Genomic DNA, 21,108 nt, shown 5'->3' with positions numbered 1-21,108 from the left:
TCTCTGAAAAGAATCTATCTTGATCATTATTTTGTTTATTAAGAGTTGTATGGAGCAAGTATGGAGAGATCTTTTCTTTTCGTATTGTGACGTTCATCCGAGTGAAATGAATTATGAAAAATAAAAACAAAAGTAGGATGGGGACTTGGTTCTATCAGTTGTTGACTGGATTTTGAGATGTGGACATTGCACTCAATGAATTTAATATTCAGAGGCGGACAGTACTTAAGTATTTTTACTTTCCAAGTAATTTCATTTTTTTAAGTATATGTACTTTATCAGTGTTCTTCTTTGGAAAACTTTTACTTCACAACCTTCCAAAACATAATATTGTACTTTTTACTACACTATGTTTCATATCGAATATCATTTAATACCTAATTGCATAAAAAATGTAGTATTGTATACTTTTACTCAAGTAAAAGTAATTAAAATTTTACTTGAGTACAAGTAAGAAAGTACTATATTTTTAATGTAATTAAATATTCAAGGTAAAAAAACAACAACTTTTATTTATAAAATTTAGTGCAGTAAAAATTATGACATTATAAATTATACTTTGGAATGTAATGAAATAAAAGTTTTTCAAAGAAAAACACTAATAAAATATATACTTGAAAAATGTACTGGAGTAGAAAGTAAAAATACTCAAGTACTGTCCGCCTCTGTTAATATTACATTTTGATGAAACATTACGAGGTCAAAAAATAAAAAAAATAAAAAATGAAATGCTGTTGCAATCAAAATTATTCAACCCCCGTAGACTGTAATAATTTACAAATGTAAGCTTTTCTAAAGATACAGAGTGTAAAAATTTTTTTTTGCATCTATAACAGTTTAGTAGCAAATAGAAAGTGAAAATGTCAATATATAATGTAGTGCTTTTTAATAATAGGATTTTTTTGTAATGCAACTGTCATAATTGTTCAACCCTTATTCAACGCTGCTGTTTTTATGTCACTTATTCATATGGTATGGTTCAAAATCGTCTTAAAACAATTAAGCATTTGGAAACTCTATATCAAAACTGAATTAGCTTGTGCCGTTACACATTCATACATTTAGCCCATACATGATATCCTAAAGTTGAGTGGCAAATATGGCTAAAAAGTCAAAAAAGCTCTCACAAAAGCTGTAGAGAACCAATTGTTTTATTAAATTAGAAAGTCTATGGCTACAAGAAGATTTCCAAAACACTAAAAGTTCCTAGAGACACAGCTGGCAGCCTTATTCGTAAGTTGAAAATGTGTTATACCAGAAAACCTTTGAGGGTGTTGAAGAAAAAGCACAATTTCATTAATGGGAATAAAATGTTTGATTAGATCAACTGAGAAAAACTCTTACATTTACGGTCAAAGCCTTGCAAGATGATCTGATGAAAGGAGGAAAACCATTTCAATGCAGAGTATAAAAACAACACTAGACACGCATGGACTTCACGTTGGGACATCTTGACGAATGCCACTCTGGGCCAAGAAGAACATAAAAGGCCGACTTGAATGTGCTAAAATTCATTTGGATAGACCTGTGGAGTTCTTGAACAATGTTTTATGGAGTGATATGGCCACACTGGAACTTTTTGGACCCATGGATCAACGGTATGTCTGGTGAAAAAAAAGGCAAAGCTTATGAGCAGAAGAACACCATCTCCATGGTCAATCATGGAGGTGGTCCAGTCTTGTTATGGTGGTGCTTTGTTGTTGCGGGAAGTGGAAATCTTGACTGAATGAAGGACATCATGAATTCTTTGAAGTGTCAAGCCATTTTGGCAAAGATGGTGATTATTTTGGTGCACAGACTGAAGTTTGATGATCAATGAACTTTACTGCAGGACAGATATCCCAACTTAAGCTTGGTTCAGGGATCAGTCGTACAATGCTCTTGAGTTGCCTGTACAATCATCAGATTTACTGTAAATCTCACTGAAACTATTTGGTGTAATTTGAAGACCAAAGATTATCAGTGATCTGAAAGGTTTTTCAAGCGAGGAATGGGCCAAGATTGCAGAAGACAGGTAACACAAGCTTCTAAGCACAGGCAGTGTTTATTGGAAGTTATAAAGAATAAAAGATTCTGCACAAAATGTGACTTTTGGGTGATTCAATAATTTTGTACATGATTGTTTAGAGCCAATGTTATTTTTATTTTTTCCTCACCTTTATGTTCTCAGAATAACACAAATGTGTATTAATAAACTTTCTATAATAGTTTACTGATGCATTTGTTGAATTGTTTTCATAAAATGTTGTTCTCGGTAGCAAAATGTCTTGCAGGTGAAGGGGGTTGAATCATTTTGATTGCAACTGCAAGTAAAAATTAAGCATATAGGCTACAGTTCATTCACAATAAGATCTACGACATACATCAAACATACTAATCAATATGACATCTAAAACATGACATTGATGTAAATTGAACGTCAAACATACTGGCCTACATGTACATTAAACCAATTTCACTGTGGGATTAACTTCCTATTTTCACCCAATTACCAATGGAAGAAATTGCCGTCCAAATGGAATTTAAAAGTCCTGACGTCAAATTGACATCAAGGTGCCCGCTGTGAACATGCATTTACAAAATAGATTGGGTGATTTTTAATTAAATTAAACGATTCGCCTATGTCTATTGAACATTTGACAAAATCACACCAGACCATTCAAATCTGTGTGTCGGCACTGCTGCTGAGCCAGAGAGAGCAGTCTCAAATAACGATTGAATCGATGATATTGTTATGCCTCTAGGTGTCGACAAATGGCTGTTAAAAATGTATTCATCATTGAATCATTCATTCAAGACATTTGTTCAAAAATGCTGATTCATCCAAGCCTAGAAATCTAGACACACCCTAGCGGCAGCAAATCTGGGTGGTCTAGCAACTCTCCGTTGGCTTGTGAGCTGGAAAAAACAAACTCTGGTCAGGCAAATCACATCGTGTATAGAGTCGGTAGAGTTGCCGCAGTTCCGTGTGCTACTCGTAAACAAAATCGGCTTTGGCCGTGACTCTGGAAGACTTGGAGTTAAGCTTTTCTTTGAGAAAAGAACAAAGAACGGCACTGAAGTCATTCTTAAGAAAGGAAGATGTGTTCGGAGGTTTGCCAACCGGATACGGCAAAAGTTTAATCTATCAACTAGCTCCGCTTCACCTTCTTCGTTGCTCTGGTTGGTTGTAGTCTATCCTATTGCGTGCAGAGGGAATTTGAAAGACAACTGTTTATCCCGCCCCTCGGATTGAGCCCCGCCAATGGTATATTCCCAGACCCGACATCTTAATGTGGGTCTGGATTCATCCAGTAAGGAAACAAGTAAGGTGTGTTCGGTTTGAAGCGTTCGACAGCATATGGAGCCGTCTGCTCTCGAATCGCTCTCGCACCGCTTCAAGTCGAACACACCTGTAAAGTATTTATGGTTGATTCATTGAATCATTCATTCAAACTTTAAAAAAAAAAGATTTTTAAAAATTAAGTCAAAAATGATTAATTATTAAATAGACTTTAGCAATTAGTATTTTGTCAGAACCTCTAGTAGTTCACGTTATTTTGTTTAGTTGTCTGTTCAGAATCGTGGGAGAATTGTGATCTCTATTTGAAAAAAACAAACACAAATTTATGTAAATTTATCCAGAATCGTGGATACACAGATACACCACTTTCAGTTCTTTTGAGTACCAATAAAAAAACAATAACAAATGAAGAAAACAGAACAAACAAAAACACAGTCACTTAACCATTTAAATTAAGACACCTAAAAAACAGTTTTAAGGACATCTCTCAAATAGCTGCAGTCAGGTCAATCGTCCCACGATGAACGAGAAGCAGTCAAATGAAGGACTGAGGCATCCTGGGAGAATTAACTAATTCCCCAACCCGATTAGCATGGACTAATTTAACGAGCCCATCTTGTCGTGCCCTCAAAATCCTGATGAGGGACCCGTTTGTGTGTCAAGCAGACACTCCACCACGCATGATGTCACCAGCTCTCCACACGTTCTGCTCCAGATACAAGCAAGCTGCAATCTCTCAACCCTCTGATCACAAATGGGATGTACTGATGGTAAAAAAAATAAAATTAAGATGTCACACTATTTTGAAAAGAAATACGTTTTTTAATATTCTGGAGAGGAAAGTGTTTGTATATAAATTGCACCAGTGCAGAGTGCATCATACCATGGGCAAGAACATCGATGAATTAAGCTAACTCACTCTGAATGGCCACAATTTCTGATACAGACGTATAGGCCAATCATTTTATGTCTCTGTTTTGCCAACACCCGACTGCAGTGTCTGACAAGTCTTCACAGCAACTGGAAGTTGCCACTTATTTGCATAAAGTCGCTTGACTCACAACAACAAAACTCAGGTGACTAGAAATGGCCAACATCTTTCAGTTGGCTTTCACACTGCAGGGCACTGTATGAGTGAACACCCCCTTGATTCTTGACGGACACAAAACCTCAGTGCTTACGCAAGAACAGAATTTAGATTTTCTCGTATCACTGCAGTCTGGCTCCACAGTTGTGGAACGAAGTCTAAGAGCATCACTGTTTAAAGATTTAGAGGATGAATAAGGACTCCAGCAGGAGAGACTCTCCTGGAATGAAGTAACTCTTCACCATAATGCCTTAATGCCACTCCTGGGAGTGTAGACACGCTCCTAATGGCTGTTTGCTGCCCACATATCTGCTCTTGTTCCTGTATTCCATTACAAGACCCACAGCATGTTTGTAACCATCATGACCACCTTTTTCTGTAAGAAAGGTTGCATGAAATATGACCCCTTGAGATGGTGACTGCTGACTTGATACAGCCAAACTTTCTATGAACAACTTAAACAAACTTAAATGTGCGTTCGTATGAATGCTGGGATCTAAAAAAAACAACCTAATAAGAGTTAATGGTGTATAAGACACCAATATCTGAACTGTAGGAGAATGAGAATGGATTTTACACAATGTACAGTGTACAGTATAACCATCCCCTAGCGCACCAATAATGATGATCAAGTTTAACATAGAATTGAATACTGATTTGGGCCCTTTATATTTAAGTGTATGTATAAATGTTCTTATTCTTTGAGAGAAGTTTAAAGGGAACAGGCTCAGGCTGCAGTTCTGCAAACACTTTAGCCTACTTGTTAGACAGTGAATATGAGCATGAAGCTGGACCATAAACCATAAGCTCATAACCTTAATGCATTTTTACATCTACATCTCACCCACCAAGAAACAAAAGAGAGAATGAGGGTAAAATAACTATTTGGAGCTTTTTGTATATTATTATTTTTCATTGTGACATTGATGGTGGGATTGATTTTAAAAAATTAAATACATTTTTAAAGGCAGAAAATAATTTTTTAAAGGAAGAAAAATTCTGTGAATAAATAGTTTAATATTTGTTAATATAGTTAAATAATTCAATAATAGTTTAATATATTAATATTTTCATATTTTGTCATGTTATTAATGAGACTCTGTATATTGCATTAGATTAATGAAAACTTAGCCCAGCTGTCTATAAAAAAAATTGTCACAAAATATTTGTCCTACTTTTAAGCAATATGTAATGCACAGCATAAGATCATCGAGTGTATGATTCCAAATGATTTCAACAACTAATTAATTGCATATTTATATTGATACTACATGTATATTTACCGTGTAGTGCATTCACAAGACCAAGTGAAAGCCCACACTCCATATAGGATTAGTACAATCATCATCTTTCCACAGAAAATTGCAGAAACTGTTTTCAGAAAGCTCAGGAGGACCTTCACTATTACTTGGCTTGGCTTGAGAATGTTCGAGTAAGTAAGTAAAGCGAGCTATTCCAAGAGGAGCATTTAAGTGTTGCTTTTCCCAGAGATACTGTGTCAGCTCTGTGGGACACGCCTGCTAGGTTTCTGCAGGAATTGCCTGCAGAGCAAGTACTAAAAAACATGCTCTAGCAAATCATAAGGCCTGATGAAATCAAAAACCAATGCATCATGTCTTACAAAACAACAATATTTTGTCGTATCGTACAGAACACTGCATAGAACACAGAACTGCACATTCTTTGAAGCACAAAAGGTCAAAGCTTAGATCCCTCTGAAAATTGTTCTCAGATCAGCAGTGTGTGTGTGTGTGCTGCATAGTCACACCGTGTCTACATCGGACGCGACCAAGACCAAGATTTTAGACCACAGTCCACAAGTCCACAAGTAAAACAAGTCAAATGAATATAGGCAATGTTGTGTATTTGATTAGTGAGCAGCGCATTACAGCTGTCAGTCATGTTTTAGGGGCCGTTCACATGTTCTTGTGTATAAAAAACTTTTAAAGTGGGCATGAAACACAAGTTGTAATAGTGTTTTCTTACCTATCCATTTCATCTATTTTGATTAAAGATTATGAGGGTACATGAATTTGAAAAAATGCAGTGCAACAATCTTGAAAAAGTTGTTCTTCTTTTAACTTGACAGAGCGCTTAAAAATCAGAAATTAAAAGATCATACTTTAGGCGTTGTCAAAGGCGTCTGTGCAGTGCATGTTTAAATAGAAAAACTGATCGTCTGTCGTGCGCGCCTCGTGCGTCTACTTACAGTAGGTTTGACTATCATTCAGCCTATTACAGTTGCGTGCGTCTGTTCATTCTCTTATTCGTTGTCATTTTGCTGGCAAGGAATTTAATATTAAATGTATACAAAAAAACACTTACAAACACACCTTGTATAATGTATTTCGCAATTGAATTTCTACGATTTGATTTGAGGTAACGCTAGTTCCTTCCCCATTAAAGAAAAACAATATCTTTTGCACTGAATACTTTATTTTTATATCAGCTTTTAGTTTGTGTAGGGAAGGCTTTCTTATCTCCGACAGAGCCGTACTTAAAGTTATTGATGCATTAGATTGAAATTGTCCTGTAATGCCCCTTTTTACAAGATGTAAAAAAAGTCTCTGATGTCCCCAGAGTGTGTATGTGAAGTTTTAGCACAAAATACACCACAGATCATTTTTTATAGCATGTTAAAAAAAAGAGGGTGAGCAAAAACACGCCATTTTTGTGTGTGTGCCTTTAAATGCACAATGAGCTTTCTAGAAGAGGGCAGAGCTTCAAGAGCTTGAGTTAGCAGTCGGTCAATGATGGAGAGACTCAAGAAGAAGTGACAGCATGTAGAATGCAACAGGACGTTTCTGAATGGTTAGTCGATGAATTTATGTAGCTGATGTGGAGTCATTGATTAGCATATTCTGTCAGGATAATCTATAAATCGCTCGTGTAGGAACTATTGTAAAATGCACAGAGCAAGAGAATATATGCTGCATGAAAATAGAACAGGTATAGTTTAGTTTAATTACGATTATAACTTATGTTGTCATCTTGCTTTTATGACATATGGCTCATGGATGTGTTACGTACTGTATTGCAATAAATGTGAAAAGACGGATGCGACAGCTTGAGCAGACGCCTAAATGTACTCTATTACAACTCTTCCTCTTCTCAGCATGGCCTCACCCTCTTTGTTGCGTGTTCCCGGAGGCAGGGCTTATGTCAATTTTAGGGTTAGTGATGTCACTAACCCTTGAATAAGCTTGCTGTAGTCCCTACCAGCCGTTTGTTGTAGTCCTTAAAAAGCGATTTCTTAAAAAGAAAACATCTCCCTTTGCTTTAAACTTTGAGCGTCGTAATTTTGCAGATGTTGTTTATGCTCAAAGAGAAAAATTACACACAAACTAAAGTTAAAAAAGTGAAATCATAATCAACCAACCCTTTAATAAAATAGGCCAATAGAGTAGAAAGCCTATAGAGTAGAAAGGTGTGAAAAGGCTGTTGTCTTCCCTTTTGCCAAAAATGTAAGAAAACTTCAACACCCATAATGCACTGGGCATGTTGCTGTCCAAGGCCACTCCCACCAGTCCGCTCTGGATACGCTTACCAGAATCAAATACCAACAACACCTTGCTTTAATAGGAAATAATACTTCTTAGCAAACTTTTAGTCATAATGGTGTCGACTCTTATTATTCCCGGGTGCAAGAATTCAAAGAGTAAACATGTTCAAGTGAAGGATCCAGCACGTTGTAGGCAGTGGCTAAAGGCTGCTATAGTAATCGTAAATACGGAGAGAATGCCGTGGTGAATATCAGAAAATCCTTTGTGGTCAACATTTCAAACCGGATGACCACAAACACAGCGTTTTAGGCCAAACGAAGAGGAAAAAACGGAAAGAAACTGCCGTTCTGTCAGTTCCAATGTCAAGCTCCACCCATTGACTCTGCAGTGAGCAGCCTCTCTTTAAAGAGTAGACATAGTACGATACAATTTTTAGTGATAAACTCATATCTGTTCAATATCTCTTTTGTTAATAAACCTCTATCGATCTGATTCGTCTGTGGGCAAGAGGCAGGATTTCTTCTCTCTTATTTCTAAATCACAAAGCTTTCCCAAAGATTTTTTATGTGTTCTCAGACAAAACACTGCAGCACAGCATTTAGCCAACAAGTTGCTGCATGGTACTGCACCACTGATAAGGCACTACAGAGAAGGCGAGTAACCACAGAAATGAATAGGAATTGTCCATGGTATGCAAAGCTAAAACCACGGCTGAATAATTTTTTCTATCATTAATAAATCATCTACAGTTGGTGTTTATGAATATACATAGGCTCTGGGCTAAAAATAGAAGTCTAGATTTGTCTGGTGTATTGGAAACAGAAGGCAGAGTCTCTAGTAAAAGGAGCAATCTGGCCACAGGCGCACAAGTTTAAAGAGCAGATGACTGGAGAGGAGATAGGAAGTAGATACAATAGAGGAGGCAGATGTCGTAGTTTAAATAACCAGAACTCCATGCCATCTATCACATCCCTCCACTACTCACATATGCATCTACAAAATGTTCTGATCTTCTCTAATCTGTCGGGAGAAAATCCCTCCTTTATATTCCAGCAATTTCTGTATCCTCATTCTCTTCACCCTCCTTCTTCATGTCTCTGTTTTCTCCTCTAGCCACATCTTTCATTTGACATGAAGTGACCTAATTTTTATTAGCACTGTGCAGTACACCCTAAATATTACAGAACATACTGTCTTGCGCACATCATAGTTTGCAGGACTGCCACTTTTCACTTAATCTTACTGTCATATTCTCAGTTATTCTCTTTATCTCTCTTCTCTGTCCATCCCTTAATTCCTGTCTTCTTTCATCACGAATAATGAATACAAGTGTAAATAGGCCATATCTGACTAAACACAGTTAGTATTAGCCAAACTCCTGACCTCTTAGACAAAAGACCACTCAGCATAATTTTTAAAAAATTATGCTTTTTTCTTTTCTTTTTGTTGTCTTTAAAGCATAATTTTTCCCATTAATGCTTTTTTTTTTTACCCATGTCCAAAAAGCAGAATTCCTGTTTTAAGGCAAATCGATCATAAAAATATGAATTATAATCTAAACAAAGAGTGGAATAAACAAACCATTTTGATATTTTTTTTGTATGAAAAGTATTTTTGCACAACTTACTGTTTCTCAGTTTTTATCATGACCAACAAATTTGTTACCCAATAAAGTTTTCTTTAGTGTAGAATACTTAATCAACCAGAACAACACTGTCGGTGAATAGCAGCTTCAGAGGAAATATGAAATGACAAAAATAAAGACAAATGAAGGCAAATATCGCTTGTGAACAAAATATTTTAATTTATGATTCATTTGCAGTCACACTGTCAGTGTCAAATTACTCAAAAAGTGTGAAAGTAGTGATTCATTATTTGGATGCTAGCTATGATATAAGCCTTAGGTTTTTCCCACCACAGAATGTATATTAAAATACAGTAGTTAACAATAATATTCAAGTCCACAAGGCCAAAATGTGCCCATAGTTGAAGAAACACCCAAGAGAAAAATACAAAGAAAGGTGCAAAGTGTGTTTGTCGTTCAAATATGTAAGATAATTAACAAAAAGTGGAAAAGAGAAGTGCAAGCATGATGGAAGAGTTGAGAAAAGTACAGTAGGATTAAGGGAAGGAGAAAAAGCATTTCCGACAGAAGATTACAACAGACTATTAGCATCAATTAACTGGGATGTATAAAGCCCTACAGACAGGTCTATACTAATCAGAGCCCGGTGATGCTTACGTGACCTAACTATGCCACAGAGATAGTGATACTGACACAGGAAAAGAGAAAGAGAGAACGTGAGAAAGAAACTAGCAAAAGCAGGGCAGGAAGCGAGTACATCACAATTCATCAGTACAGAACATAAGAATAAAATAATGTTAATTCATAAATGAGAATGCACAGGAAAAACCCTGCCTTCCTAAAAAGCAGCATTCAGATCCCAGATGTACAACACACTATTGAGTCAGCTCACCTGCTCTTTCTCTACACTGTACACAAAGGAATGCTCAAGCAGCCATAAAAACAATGTCATTGTTATATTTTCAGGCAGCATTGCTATTTTAGGTTTAATGCACATGGATGCAAGTCTCATTGTGTATTTTTCAGAAATAAGCTATTCATAACAGTGCTTAAAGGAACACTCATTAAAAAGTTTAACCAGTGAAGAAATAAAAAAAAAAAAAAAAAACCCAGGGCAAATTCACATTCCAAAACAATTTTCCATATAATGTTATGTACCTTCCTAGTTCCTACCTCACACAGTAAACAAGAGATGGTATTTAAAAGAGAACAGAGACAGTAAAATAAAAATAAATGTGCTCTGTAGGAAACGTTCAACTATATAGATGTTATGTTTGCAGTTATATGAATGTGACACCTTGGAATGTGAGACAATAGATAGGCTTTATGCATTAAACTGTAACATTCAAAATGATTTATACACTAGTAGATAATTTAATACAGAGCAGATCATTTACATTTAAATAAATCCTATACTTGGATTTTCTCAAAGAGATTAATTTAGGCTTTTTTTTTTCAATCAGTAACATCTGTTGTGGCTTAATCTGTTTTCTCCTGCACACCATACAGTAAATAGCATGTAAGTGTGAATATAATCGCAGTGTGTAATGGTGTGTAGCTCCCTGAGGTCACATTGCAGTTGTCTGTTTCTGCAGTGACTGGGAAGTGTGTGCGTGTACATGTTGCTGCAAGCCACAAATTCTGCATTCACTGCAGAGATATAAGAGTATCAGAAAAAGATAGAGAAAGACGGAGTGGAACTAGATACTGGGGATGTTTTTAAGGTTCATACAAAAAAAGCGCCCTCTTTATGTCAGAGGTGGAAGTGCAGGTCTCCGAGATCTGGCATGGGAAAACTGAGGCCCTGCTGTTCTCCCCATACAGCGCTCATGTTTCTGCCTGTTGTTGCTCCCTGCACCCCAGGTCTGTTCTATTCATATCCAGCAGCGCTGTGTGTGTGTGTGTGTGTGTGTGTGTGTGTGTGTGTGTGTGTGTGTGTGTGTGTGTGTGAGTGAGAGAGAGAGAGAGAGAGAGAGAGAGAGAGAGAGAGAGAGAGAGAGAGAGAGAGAGAGAGAGAGAGAGAAAGAGAGAGCGAGAGAGCGAGAGGAAGAAAGAGAGAAATCCTGCGCTAACCTAATCTGCTATATGCCAGTGCACTGCAGCATTTGCCTGATGCAACTGCACATACGGACAAGAATATTGTGAATCACATCCGCAAAATAAAAAAAGCATACACGCAGGTTAAGACATATTAGGAATCATTGGGGAGCGCGGAACACAGTGAGAGAACACAGATACCTCTGTCAAGCAGGGTCATGTCCGCCAACATTGCAACATTATGCCAGTGGCAGACACAACAACAGCAACGGTTGTGCAACACTTCCATAGCAATATGGTAAAAAGCTTAGATCTCAAATAGGTTACAGGTACAACGTGTTTATATTTCCCCATATGAAATTATATTGGTACATCATAATGAAATTGAATGCATTACATTGTTCCTTTTATCATAAAAAATGTATGGGAATCAAAACTATATGTCAAAACTTATAAAATTGTTTTATGCACTTGGTCTCTATCTATTTATATTTGACTATTTATACTATTATATCTAATGTTAGTACCTAATCATTGACCATTCGAAATTCCCAATATACCCTTCACTGAGTAAACATCACAGCATATATGTGGACTGAAGTTGCTGTTACAGAAAAAAACTATTCAAGCTTATGGCTATGTCAAGCGAAAGTATTCATTATCGAAGCACAAGTATAAGAAAAAAGTGTAAGCAAAAGAAGAAAGTATAATTAACCCATAAATGCATGAACGTTTTGCCAATTATTATTACATATTCGGGTCTTTAGCGACCCGGATCTATATCTAAGACACGGATGGATCTTTGCCTGTTGTGATAACATAAAACTCTCCTGATATTAGAGTGATATTACAGAAGAATAAAATAAAGCATATTTTGTTACCTTTTGGAGCTTGGAAAGGTTCAGTTTGAACAGATGTTTTATACCATCCTCGTCAGAGCTCATTTCCCAGTACATTCAGCATCTGGCTCATATTCTCAATCTCAAACATATTCTCAAAACTATCATTTTCAACCCCTTCAAAATTAATATTTTTATCAGAATAAATATTCTGACAGCTTCTTCAATAGCTCCACCATCAAGTGACAGTGACACTAATATTTGATTGCGTTCAGCACTGAGCCATTTCATGTTTTGCAGATGATTCTCCCTATCGTTTTGCTTTTTGCCTGTGGTAACTATGAGTGAAACGTCACTTCATCATTGTGTATCAGACATTGCAAGCTTTTTGAATAAAGGTGAATTGCACTTATTCAGTCATCAAAGATTCAATAATTGTTGTGCAGAAAAAAACATACTTATGGTTACACACCTCGTGACTTCTGTGTGATCGGTGCTTTATGAATCTCACTATTGTTTGCTTTGTCTAATAAACCTGCCATTGTATATTACAAATATTGTTGGCTCTGTGACGAATTGCTTTTGTTCCGCTTTGGATAAAAGCTTCTGCTAAATGCATAAATGTGATTGCATTGACAAAGGACTTTTTTTTCTCACAAAATGTCGCTAATATGATCACACCTTAAGTCATGTTATTATGCATATTATTAAGTCTATGCCGCAATACATTTTGGAACATGATTTATATTTTTTGGGCATTTTTGCCTTTATTGGATAGGGCAGTCAAGGAGAGACAGGAAGCGATAGGGGAGGAGAGAGGGGGGCAGGATCGGGAAAGGACCATGAGCCGGGACTCAAACCCGGGTCATCCGAATTGCTGTTGCATGATATGTCGGAGCACGGCACCGATGATACATGATTGTAAAGAGAGCTTTGTGTATCTCTGTGCAATAAACACTTTTGGTATTGCGTTGGCTCATCCAATATAAAATCTGGATCCTTAAGCAAAACCAGTTGAGAATCACTGATCTAATCAAGTGCATGCACATCATAAACACGTATACACACGCTTGTCTGTGTGTGTGTGTGTGTGTGTGTGTGTGTGTGTGTGTGTGTGTGTGTTGGGTAATTGGTACCACTCAGTGCTTGCGGCTGATCACTGTACTGAATCAGCATGGAAAAAAATCAATAGGATAATTTAAATGAAAAACAAAGAGTGGTGGAGAGGATTTCATTATAAATCAATTGATAAATCCATTGACTAAAAGCATCTCATTTAATACGTCAAAAATGTGCAGCCTTCTGCTATACACATACCAGAGGACACACAGGGGTTTACCGGACAAAATATCATACTTGGCCACTAATGTAATCTGCTAAGCAAGCATGTAAGCGAGACAGAAAGGGAAAGGTAGAGAAAGAGGGGGAAGCGCTCTGAAGCGTCACAGTAATGTATCGCCTCAAGCCCTCTCCCTCTTTTGCCTTACTGCACCATAACGACACGAACCAACGGATACCCAAGGTGGAAAACAGATGGAGGAGGGGCACAAGAAGAGAAATGGGTGGGAGAAAGTAAAAGAGATGGGAGAGTGGGATGCCGAAACGGTCGTTTGCTAAAGAGAACCCATCCATAATGCAAAAACAACCTATAACCGGCATCAAACCCACTTCGAGTGTGTGTGGAGATGCATAAAGGGGTTAGCGGGTGTGAGGATGGAAACAACAGAGGAGCACACCGCTGATGAAAAGACATCAAATGAATGTCGAGGGGGAGAAGGAGGGATGTGAAATGCAGAGGAGGGAACGGCGATACGGGAGGAGGGGGAGAAGCGAGTGGCGGCTCGTTCTGCTGTGTAAGGAGCAGCTCTGTGTGCCGAGCACTGATTGGTTGGGGATTCTGTGCAGTGGCTGGTGCGGAACTCTGTAAAAATGACACGGACACCTGCCAGATCCTCCTCCTCCTCCTCTTTCCTGCAGCACACAGCCAAGGCCGTGTAGCACTAGACTGCCAAGCTGAGATCCTCCCGATATCGTCAGCGAGAGCCTCTGGTGCAGGGATGCTGGGAGCACCGTCTCACACACACCTACACGTCACAACGATATAACAGCTACAACGGGAGGGATGAGAAAGAGGGTTTAGGGAAATAACTGGCAAGCGTGAGGTTGTACTGTAGCGTGTGGATTCATACTGTATATGTTGCTTCAGCTAACCATGAGAGCTTATGGCTACATCATACTGTAAAAAATGTGGTAACACTTATAAGGATCAATTTGTTCAAATGAAGCTAATGGTCTAGGTACATGAACTAACAATGAGCAATTCTTTTAAAGCTTTAAATCATTTAAACCAATGGTTCTCCAATAGGGGGCCTCAGCAAACCTCTAAGGGGGGTTCAAGGTGAGATTTTATGACATTTTATATATTTTATGAATATACAATATATACACATCAATTTCTCGTTCGTGCTTAATGTCTTAAATTAACCTAAAGAGTTGTGAGATGTCTATCACTATTGTTAATCAAAGAACAAAGGTAACAGAGAAAATTGTATCAGTGATACTGGCCTCCATTCACAAAAGATGCAGTTAAACAAATATTCAAAGTCTTTAAGTTGTTTCTACATTCATTTAGAGAGTAACTGTGAAAATATTAAAAACGATAACATTTTATTACATTTAAAAATTTTGTAAAATTTTTTTTTTTTTCAAATATAAAATTGTATTTGGTCCAAGGAAGGAACAGTGGTGAATTGGCGACAGGGTCATGGGTGACCAAGGCTCATTGATGCACGTGGGGAGCGAAGGCTGGCCCGTGAGGTCCGATCAAACAGACAAGCTACTTTAGCTCAAATTGCTCAAGAAGTCAATGCTGAATGCACAGAGCATCGTAGTTTGCTGTGTATGGGGTTGCATAGCCGCAGACCAGTTAGGCAGCCTGACCCTTGTCCACCGCCAAAAGCGCCAGTAGTGGGCACGTGAGTATCCGAACGGGCCACGGAGCAATGGAAGAAGATAGCCTAGTCTGATGAAACATGTTTTCAACACTGTTGTGAGCACTTGTTCAGGAACAAAAGTAACCAACGCTTGCGTTTTAGCCGATGTCCTTAGTTCAATCACATACATGTAAAGGATGATAGTGTTGATGATTTACCTTAGATGCGAGTGAGAGCGAGCCTGCAGTGTATTTACGCATTACGAGTGCAATCAGGGCAGCAAATGAATGGCAATTCACTGTTTCCTCAAAAGAGTCTGTTTGCAAGCAGCAGAAAGCCGCCTTCATGCGACACACACACGGTAAATCCAAGTGTTGTTTACTCGGCTGCGCATAATAGCACCAAATTAATTTGAAAAAAAGTATATATATACTGAGCCACGTTCTGTTTTCTGTCATGCCCGTGCACGTTTGTGATGACATGAGATGAACGCAAAATCATGGAGGTTTAAGTTGAGCGTGAAACCAGACCAATGCTGCAGAGGCGCAGCGATGAATCACGCTCGGACCACAGCAAACGTGCCCAGTATAAAACACCCTGAGAGTTGATTGACAGCTTTTAGGTGCGTTATTGGCAGTGCCACCCTCTGGTTACATGAACGCATCACCACCACATCAGCACCGAAAACATGGGGATTTTTTTAGACGATAAATGCACATCCTATTCGATATTCTATAATTAAATCAACTAATTGAATATTCGAAAATCGGGACTCATCCCTACCACCTACCTAAGCATTGTTGCAGACCATGTACACTCTTTTTTGGAAACGGTATTCCCTGGTGGCTGTGTCCTCTTTCAGCAGGATAATGCGCCCTGCCATGAAGCAAAAATGGTTCAGGAATAGTTTGAGGAGCACAACAACAAGTTTGAGGCGTTGACTTGGCCTCAAATTCCCCAGATCTCAATCCAATCGAGCATCTGTCGGATGTGCTGAACAAACAAGTCCGATCCATGGAGGCCCAACATCGCAACTTACAGGACTTAAAGGATCTGCTGCTAACATCTTGGTGCCAGATACCACAGCACACCTTCAGGGGTCTAGTGGAGTCCATGCCTCGACAGGTACGTATGTATGTATGTATATATATACATACATACATACATACATACATACATACATACATACATACATACATACATACATACAGTATATATACAATTTCCAGCAAAATTCGTCCTGACAGCTCTAAATTATAAATCATAATTTTAGATTTATGAAAGTGTATTTAGGTGAAGTAAAAACATGGTTTGGAAGATGTATTTTGTATTTGCACTCTATCATTAATAAAAATAAAAGAAGAAGAAAGATGGTGCAGCTTTAAAACAAAATATATAAAATAAATATCACATATCACGTTTCCACAAAATAATATGTTGTGGATCAAACATACCCCGTCCTGGTCAGTGTAAGTTCATGAGACCTTATGCATAAACTAATGTTAATGTTTAGACCCTTATTGTTTACCTAAAGTGTTTTGTCAAATTATATAAAAAAAATAAAATAAAAAAATCTTCATGTGGTAACATCTAAATCATTTCAATATTTAATATGACTGAATTGAATGAATTGCTTTAGGTTACAGCAATAAACATTTTTAAAAGTCAGATAGGGTAGAAAAATATCTTAATCCGTATTCACTTTCTACAGTGCATTAAGCTTTATCTGAGTGAAACTCAGAAGTAGATGTAGGGTAAAACGCTATTAGACATCTCTTATTAGTATAAAACAGGCAGGAATGCCTCTAGCTGTGAGGTGTACATGTGTGATGTCATCCTCTACGGAGGCCGTTCTCATAACGCTTTTCATATTGATCTGCTGTCAGCTGAACTGCTGAGTTTACATGAACGAGCTGTGCGAGAGCGTGTTTATGTGTGATAGTGTTTGATTAGAAGCATAATGTGATAGAATGAGAAAAAAAAACAGTAGATGAATGAAACAAGATAAGAGAAAAATTGGACAGTGAGAGAGAGGGAGTTCTGCCGCAACAGCCATCTGGGAAGAGAGCAGGACAAGCTGTGCTCCACCCTCAACCCATCTCCATGTCCCTCTCTCTCAAGATCTGGCAGGACACCAGGGTGGGGAGAAGGCCAGAGCCCTGGAACCCCAATGGATCAGCATCTGGTACCTCCACCACCCAGAGAAAGAGAGAAAAAGTGAGAGAGAATATGTTTGAAAGAGAATGAGAGAAAAAGTAGTTGTGCCATAAATAAAGATAAACCTTTCATTGGTTCATAGATAAACCTTTCATCAATCCTATCACATTTTAAGAGGTCTTAAAAACATATTTCTATTGTTATTTTTCCCCTGAGGTCCACTTAAGGCTAATGCACCAACAGATGCTGACCAACGGCAACAGACACAGTTTGTTGCCAGCGTCTGTTGCCGCTTGTTTTTGCCAGTTGAACATGTTCAAAAGGCATTTGTCGGGTCGTGGAATGTCTGAGAAGTGACAATGTAATTTGGTGATTGTTCGCGTTGGTAAACGTCTGTTGGTGCAGTGTGAATTTGGCCTTTATGGGATTTTTTTCAGCAAAAACAGTCCCTCCCTCTCGCTGAAGTAGACACTTTTTTACTGTTGTGCCTTTAAGACACGATCCCTTCTAATGTAAAATGAGCACATGCACTTTTTCTCTGCCAAAACTAAAGGGTCAAAGTTTGTCTGATTAGCATATTAAAAATACATATCCATAATGAGTTTCTAACATTGGGATTCTTCTGAAGAATAGGCATGTACCAGGACCAGTATAAAGTTCTACAAACTTTTACACATTTTCGTCAAATAGTTAGTTGTTTTGGGGTCTTTCTCCTGATATTACCTCACCATGATGGGCCACGTTTCTGATCGCCCAATCAGAAATCTGAAAGTTTAAATCAAGTCTTATTTGTGTTTTTATTTATCAAAAAACATTTTTGTTTATTAAAACGAAGCTATATATATATATATATATATATATATATATATATATATATATATATATATATATATATATATATATATATATATATATATATATATATAAAACTTAATAAAAATGTTAAAACAAACATAAAAACTTTAAAAGACAATGAAAATTAGAAATTGAATAAAATCAGTAAAAGTATTATTACTCAAAATATAAAAAGATGGAAATAAAAAATACATATTTAATATTGATTATTAAATATATATTTATTTTTATTTATCAATATAAAAAACTAATACAAATGACAAAAGCAACAAACTACGAATTTAAACAAATACTACAATAATATATACATTTTATATATATAACACTGATTTTATTTCTGACAGTGGGTTTTCATAGTACATTACTTTTGTCTCAAAACAAGCTAAATTTGATTATTTGTGAAATGACCCCTTTATCAAACTCAACAAAATCAAGCTTCATATAGCATATGTCCTAGCGGTTAGTGCATGTGCTTCAGACGCACTGCGTCTTGGTACTCCTGCTGGAGATGCATTGATTTCCCCTTTTATTCCTCTTTTATCACCAATAACTTCCTGTGCTCTCTACTATCTCTACCAAAATAAAAAAAAGTGTTAACAGAATCAAGAAGAGTGCAGTTCTTTTGGAGATTTATAAACCGACCTAAACCGCAACTAACTACTATCTAATATGCCTTCTGAGTGCAGGACGCTAGAGCGCGAGTCCAGGTCTCCAGGAATCCAGTTACACACAGAAACAAAGTCAAACACTGAGGTCACGGCAAGCGGCATGTGTGCTCTGGATCCTCCTGATAACCACCACATGGACACATATAATGAGAGAGGGCAGAGGCTAAAGTAAATTTAACAAGACGTTAATGGCAGCATACAGTGACTTGGTAAGTACATATCATTTGGAATAAATGAAGGATAAAAGGGTCCAAGTGAAGTGAAAAACAAACAAACTATGGCAGGAACTCAAGTCTTTCACTCAAAACGCACGCTTATTGCACAGAAACAATAAACAAATTGCTTTTCTGACATTTTATTCATATAGTACTAATATTTACACTATATTGCCAAAAGTATTGGGACACCTCTCCAAATAATTGAATTCAGGTGTTCCAATCACTTCCATGGCCACAGGTGTATAAAATCAAGCACCTATGCATGCAAACGATTCTACAAACATTTGTGAAAGAATGGGTCGCTCTCAGGAGCTCAGCGAATTCAAGCGTGGTACCGTCATAGGTTGCCACCTGTGCAATAAGTCTATTTGTGAAATTTCCTCATTAATAAATATTCTACAGTCAACTATTAGTGGTATTATAACAAAGTGGAAGCAATTGGGAACAACAGCAAATCAGCCACGAAGTGGTAGGCCACGTAAAATCACAGAGCGGGGTCAGTGCATGATCGCAGTGCGGAAAAGTTGCCAACTTTCTGCAGAGTCAATAGCTACAGACCTCCAAACTACATGTGGCCTTCAGATTAGCTCAAGAACAGTGCGTGGAGAGCTTCATGGGTTTCCATAGGCGAGCAGCTGCATCCAATCCTTACATCACCAAGTGCAATGCAAAGCCTTGGATAAAGCACGCCGCCACTGGACTCTAGAGCAGTGAAGACGTGTTCTCTGGAGTGACGAATCCCGCTTCTCCGTCTGGCAATCCGATGGACGAGTCTGGGTTTGGCGGTTGCCAGGAGAACGGTGCTTGCCTGGCTGCATTGTGCCAAGTGTAAAGTTTGGTGGAGGGGGGATTATGGTGTGGGGTTGTATTTCATGGATTGGGCTTGGCCCCTTAGTTCCAGTAAAAGGAACAATTAATGCTTCAGCATACCAAGACATTTTGGACAATTTCATGTTCCCAACTTTGTGTGAAAAGTTTGGGGATGGCCCTTCCTGTTCCAACATGACTGCGCACCAGTGCACAAAGCAAAGTCCATAAAGACATGGATGAGCGAGTTTGGTGTGGAAAAACTTGACTGGCCAGCACAGAGTCCTGACCTCAACCCAACACCTTTGGAATGAATTAGAGTGGAGACTGTGAGCCAGGCCTTCTTGTCCAACATCAGTGCCTGACCTCACAAATGCGCTTCTAGAAAAAAGGTCAAAAATCCTCCTAAACCTTGTGGAAAGCCTTCCCAGAAGAGTTGAAGCTGTTATAACTGCAAAGGGAGGGCCAAATCTATATTAAACCCAACGGATTAAGAATGGGATGTCATTAACGTTCATATGCATGTAAAGGCAGGTGTCTTAAAACTTTTGGCAATATAGTATTGTGTATATCTTAAAATTTACAGGCTGAATTCTTCTTGTATGATTTAAAGCAAATACTGAATTGATGTTCTTAGTGTTTATGGAGCAAAACCAATTTAATATTCATTTCAACACCAATCCCTATAATTCAACACTCCCATGTTACATCAATAATATGTAATATAGCAAACATGCTTCATTCAGCAGAGGAACAATATCCTATACAGCCAGATGTTATTATGTCTTACACATACTCACTCACAGGCAGTGGTCAGTTGAGCCGCTGTAGCAGAGCTCACTCACTCTCTCTCTCTCCCTCTCTCTCTCTCACAGCTCAGCACTTTAACAGATTAATTACAGTCACTGACTGACAGGACAGAATGAACCCTCTCAAATCAGCGCAAAAGAAAAGCAGCAGACACAGCGCCTCTTACAAACACAGACATACTCAAACAATCCACCTGATTACTTCTTTCCTCCAGTGATGTCCAAAAGTCTGAGATAACTACTGAGAATTGCATTTTACACAAAATTTGCCATTGCAAATTGTATTATCAGAATAACAATTTGAGTGAAACGCTTGGAAAATCTTAG

General features: G+C 37.8%; 1 protein-coding gene across 3 annotated transcripts in view; it reads right to left on the bottom strand.

The window, feature by feature from the left end:
* Window positions 1–21,108, bottom strand: part of kcnc3a (potassium voltage-gated channel, Shaw-related subfamily, member 3a) — a gene marked incomplete at its 5' end in the record, with an annotated part of 54,259 nt that overhangs the window by 21,805 nt on the left and 11,346 nt on the right. The window lies entirely within an intron of this gene.

This window comes from Gobio gobio (genome assembly GCF_949357685.1).
Source record: "Gobio gobio genome assembly, chromosome: 1".
Classification (NCBI taxonomy): domain Eukaryota; kingdom Metazoa; phylum Chordata; class Actinopteri; order Cypriniformes; family Gobionidae; genus Gobio; species Gobio gobio.
This window is presented reverse-complemented; position numbering and strand designations above follow the sequence as displayed.